We start from the raw sequence: 5,821 nt of genomic DNA, 5'->3' as shown, positions 1-5,821 counted from the left end.
ATTCTAGCAGTTAAACACTACTCATATGCTCGTGCGTGAAAGGCTTTAGCATTGTTCGTACCACGGTAGAATGGAAGTAACATGTCCTTTGTGAAAAGGTTTTTGATGCCCTAAGGCGGAAAATTGGATTTGATTGGTTGTGGTTGATTTTAAAGTTGGAGACAAGTATCAGACCACAAGCTCAGTACGACCGGCAATCTGAGTACTTGGGAGTTGAGAGGACACCGACATCCTTGTTAGAACAAGATTTGGTTCTGCATATATAACTTGAGTTTTGATGATAAAAATATTGTATTTGTGTGAGAAACATTTTGGTACCCTAACGGTTTGTTATTGTGTAGCTTTTACAACCAGTTCTGATTCTAAATATATGATATACAACATCATCAATTTCTGAACTATGTACCTCTAAATCCGCTTTTGCACAAAGTATTAGAAGTTCTGAAAGACATCGTTTTTGCTGCTGCAATGTTCTTTCTGCTTCTGAGTTGTTTCACTCATTATAAGCTTTTGAGGAGACTCTATGTTCCTACTGCAATATTCTCTCATTTTATGCTTCTGGACGTGACTCTGCTAACCAAACGTATGAAGAATGGCAAGCTTCTGAAGTTGCGTTACGAAGCTAAAGATTCTGAAGATCTCAAACAAGACAGTTGAATTTATCAAGATTCTGACTGAGGATTCTGAAGACTCTGAAGATACTGAAGACCTCAAGCCAGATTACTGACATTGTCAAGGTTCTGGCCCAAGGTTCTGAAGTTTCTTAATCCAACTCACAACTTCTTCACTTCATGCTTCAATCATCTTTCATCAGAAGCCAATGAATTTGAATATAAGATCAAAATGGGAACGTTATCAAATAGTACATGGTGCAAATCGGACAACCTTTCCACTATCTGATTTCGTGGGCAAGGACAGTACTATACATCACACCTGTCATTGATTTTGTGGGCGAAAGAACAGTGCACAATATCATTCCTTTCTCATCCAACAATGGATAACCGCTCAATGAGCTTTCCCTATATAAGCATGCATTGGAGACTTGAAGAAAACATTGATTGCACAAGTGTTTTGACAAGTTATTTTTCTTTATGAAAAGCTATCATTCTTTGTATACATTTTTCTTTAAGTGTTTGTTATTCATTTGTGTAAAATCTGCTTGTGTAGAAGCATCGTGTAACAGACTAAATATTCTTCAAACTATTTGTTTAAGACCTTAAGGAGGTTATCCTTGAGAAGACAAAAAAAGTTGTTCTTTGTGTGTCCTTAAGGAGACTAAGGTTTAGTTGGATCCTTGAGAAGACAAAGAAGGTTATTCTTTTTGTTTATTGTAATATGTTGATTATAGCGGATTAAGTCCTTGTGTATAAGGCAAAATCACCTTGGTGGGTGGACTGAACTAACTTTTAGTTCAAGCGAACCAGGATAAAAATCTCTGTGTTTTTATCTCTTTGTTATTAACTTATTAGTGGTGTTTTTGTTTTTGGAAAAAGCTTTTGCTTGTAAAACTCAATTCAAACCCCCAATTTCTTGTGTTTTTCACACCTTCAATCCTAACCCTTCTTTTTCATCCAACGAGTTTTTTATTATGCAATTTGTTTGACAAGTTTAATCATTGGTACTTAGAAGGAGACAAGTATCGAACCCTTGGATAAGTATGACCAATAATTAGAATACTCAGGAGTTGAGAGGACAATGGCATCCTGACCACTCTTTTTCACTATCATAGTTCCAAATTGAACTCATTTTATTGTTAAGTGTTTTGAAGGGAAGTCAAGTATCGGGCCACAAGCTAGGTACAACCGACAACCCAAGCACTTGAGAATGTTGTGCACAAGTACGTATACCCCACCGTTGTCTTCCAGTTTTATTGTGAAATTGTTTTTAAAAGTCACTTGATGTTAGATCAGGTGTTTAGAATTTATTTGTTCTGAAAGGTGTAAGAATGGGATAGAGTTAGAGATAGAAGTGTGAGAATGGAATAAAATGGATGAGACACTTGACGTTGGATCAAACACTTACGTTGCTTTCAAATGAATTTGATTTGGAAAGTACTTGACATTGAATCAGGTGTTTTTTATTCTTTGGAAAAGTTCTTTTTATTGTTTTGTTTTATCTTGTTAGTTAGCATGCAAAGGAAAGCAATAAAGGAAAGTAAATCCTAAGTTATTACACGTTCATGGGAATGAGGTACATTGTACCCATAATGGGGGGATGATACAAATCAATACATGAAATAGAAAAGGTTCAAACAAGCTTACAATAGTTTCATGCCTAAACAATCAAGTGGCAATGGTAGATCAAGTACATTCACAATCATGAAATGCAAATGAGAAATGTATACAATGATGCAAGTGAGGAACTAGGTCTAATCTTATACATGATCAAAGTAGACAAATAAAGGTGAATGCAATTATATGATCACATGAGATTTTCAATCAAAATGAAATAAACCTAATGGACAATTAAATGCAAAATAACCACAAAGATCAATTGAAAATTACCATACAAAAGGAATTCTAACCTAGATCAAAACCTAATCAAGATTCTATGTTAACCATATCATTTCCAATGTATTTTCTCAAGCAAATAGAATGATTAAAGAAAGTCACTTAAACCTAATTAAAGAACTAATTTCTAATCATATTAATTTCTCATCTTTTTATGTCAAAAAAATGTATTTAAACCATTAGCAAGAAAATATGTATAAAATGCCACAAGAAAAATAGCAAAAAAAAAGTAAGAAAATAGAAAAACAGGGGGTGTATAAGCAACAAATGGTGTGAATAGAGACTGAGGGCGCAGGCCCATGTGCACAAGGCCCAAATTGCATTGCCTTTGCAGAGTCAGGTGCAATAGTAGAATGTGGGTGCACATAGGAAAATACATGGGTCTGGGGTAAAAAGTAAGGCCCAATGCGTACATGTGAGAGGGAAGAGAGCTTCTGATTATAACTGGAACAAGATGAAAACACGCTCTGAATAATGAACATGTCCTCCTAAACTATGACCTGAGATACCTCTCCTCCGCCGCGTCAGAGGTCGCCTCCAGTGGCGGCGGAGAGCCAATGTCCAAAATTCACTCACCGCTACAATCGTTTCATGCTCCTATATTCATATCTGATATTAATTTTCCTCCATTCCAACCCTAGAGCCTAAACCGAATCTAAATCGTGCAAGAACCCTAGGTACATAAAAGATAAAATAAATTATCATCTCAGGGAATCAAAGCCCAAGAGGTTGGGGCTTTGATTCCCTATACCTTAACTCACTTGTTCATAACTGAATTGAAGTGAAAAGGGAAAAAGAAGGCTTACGCTGCCAGAGAAGGTGAAGACAATAGTGAGATTCCGGTAAGGTTCTTGTTCTTTGATCCCTTCTTGCTTTTGTAAGTGATTGCTTCTCCTTATTCCCTTTTCTACAACTGCTTCTGTTGAGCTTATGTTACGGTGAAATTCGAGATTTGAGAGTGTATTTGAGGAGTGAGAGATTAAATTGATTCTGAGAGGGTGATGAATTGATGAGTGAGGTAATGAGAGTGATTCAGAGGTTATGAATTTGATGAACTGAGGGAGTGTGAAAAATGAAATTGATTTTTGATGAATTTTGATGAATGGATTTCGAGGGTGAGTTATCAATGAAGAATGATGATCAATTTTTTTGTGTCCAAGGAGAAGATGATTGGAAGATATTTATAGGAATGATTGGAATTGGTTACAGATTCTGTTATGGTTGGAGTTAAGTGAAATTATGTTATGCAAGTAGAATTTAGGTTCCATTTTCTGTTAGGTATTTGAAAGTTAGTTAAGATTGGGAAGTTAGTTTTGGTTAATGCAATTAGAATGTTAGTTGAGTTCTGTTATCAACTGATGCAGTTAGTATGTTGGTTAGGATGAATTATTAGTTGTTGGCAGCATGTATGGAAAATTTGGTCAGCTATTGAGTTTTGCTGTTGTGAAGAATTACATGATTTTGCATTGCTGCTACTGTTTTGATGTATGATTGTCATGGATATGTTTGGTATGTTATGTTAACATCGATGATGGATAGGGCTGCTGTTTGAAATGTGATTGCTGCTAAATGATGGTTAGTTTCTTGGTTTGATGCGTTGCTTTGTGAAATTGTGATGACTGTTATGTGTTATGGCTATGTTGAATTAAATTCCTGCTGCTAGATGTTTTTCCATGGGCTGCTATGCATTGCAATTGGTATTGCTATGTTGGTTTGAAGTTATGCCATGTCTATTTTGATAGTTAATAGTGAGTTGCTAATTGGATGAATGTTAGTATGCATTTTTGTTATGAGTTAATGCTTGGGTTGTTAATGATTGTGATGCTTGAATGTCTAGATACTGATTGAATGATGGTTATGTTATTGATGGAATATGCTCATGTATGCATTGCTATGGGTTGTTTGTATATATGTTTAAGGATGTTTGATGTTATGCTATGAGAAATTTTTATCAATGATTGTTATGGCTTGTGAAAATCTATATGATGAATATTTGATGTAGCATCGTACATTGGCTTGTTTTGTAGGGTATGCAAAAGTGGGGATTTGAATTGAACAAGGCCTAAGCATGAAGAAACATGAGAACATGGTGAATACAACATTATAACCTAATGGATACTTGAAGATTCAAAAAGATGACTTGTGGAAAAGTGAAAAGGAATTAGGGTTTAGGATGGGCAAAATAGTCATTTGACATTGGTCAACTGGTTGACCAAAAAATCAACCGTTGATCAAAAGTCAACTTAGGTAGAAAATAGTATTTTTTGTATGGAATGATTTGTAATTACTTTGATCTATTGTAATGGATTTGATATTATTTTGAAATGGATATGAAAATGACTTTGAATGCAAATGGATTTTGAATGGAACATGACTAAAAAGGTGACCTGGATTCTAAGTAACATGTTTTCCAAAACCTTTGAAATTGAATAATGAATCTTCCATAAATGAGCCTTGTATTAGAATAAAACACCGAATGAATAATGACATGCCATTGAAATGGACTTGAAGGAATGAAAGGTTTGAATGAATGGAATAGATCTGAAAGTGAAGCATGCACCACAATGCCTTTAGACCAAATAAATTATGCCATTGAAATAGACTCGAACAAATGAACCTCAATCAAGAAATGGGATCATGAATATGTAAAGCCTTGAATGATCCCTAATCAAGCAGATGAATCCTCGAACTTAGATGCACACACAAGGAATGATAGTGCCACAACCAGAAATTATGGTTTTAGGGATTGGTGGATCATGATAATACTTGCAATCCAACATCTAAATCACCAATGTCATGACCATAACCATGGTCTAAGAATTAGGGTTTCAAGCTATGCTCAATGATAAAGAAATTCAAGATGAAGGGCTCACACATACAAGCATGCCATGGAAGAACCTTGACTTAGAACTCAACCTCCCTTAAATGATTTGTGTGATCAAGACCCTTGAATCCATGATTTTGTGCTTCTCAATGCAAATGAATGTATATGATGCCATGGATATAAAGATGAGATTCCAAACCAAAATCTAGGTGAAAATGAAAAGGGGAGGGAAATTTTTTGTGTATGACAACTAGTGGCACCGAAGGCCAGAAAACCAAAGCCTTACACATCTGGTATGATATTTCAACCATGTATTCTTGACAAACAGCTTCGACTTTGATTGAGAAATAGGCATAATCCTCTTCACTGATGATAGGCTAATCGAGGTCACTGATGAACTCCTACCAAGACCTGACCTTCTTAGGCCCAAATCTATTTTTCAAAGCCTTTTCAAGAATTGATCCTAGGAAGGGTGTACTTCAATACC

General features: G+C 35.4%; 1 long non-coding RNA gene across 1 annotated transcript; it reads left to right on the top strand.

Moving 5' to 3' along the window:
• Window positions 1-2,937: 2,937 nt before the first annotated feature.
• Window positions 2,938-4,863, top strand: LOC127074516 (uncharacterized). Its single transcript, XR_007786023.1, has 2 exons — window positions 2,938-3,352; window positions 4,538-4,863. It is a non-coding gene; the product is annotated as an uncharacterized LOC127074516 (long non-coding RNA).
• Window positions 4,864-5,821: the final 958 nt, after the last annotated feature.

This window comes from Lathyrus oleraceus, chromosome 4 (genome assembly GCF_024323335.1).
Source record: "Lathyrus oleraceus cultivar Zhongwan6 chromosome 4, CAAS_Psat_ZW6_1.0, whole genome shotgun sequence".
Lineage (NCBI taxonomy): Eukaryota > Viridiplantae > Streptophyta > Magnoliopsida > Fabales > Fabaceae > Lathyrus > Lathyrus oleraceus.
This window is presented reverse-complemented; position numbering and strand designations above follow the sequence as displayed.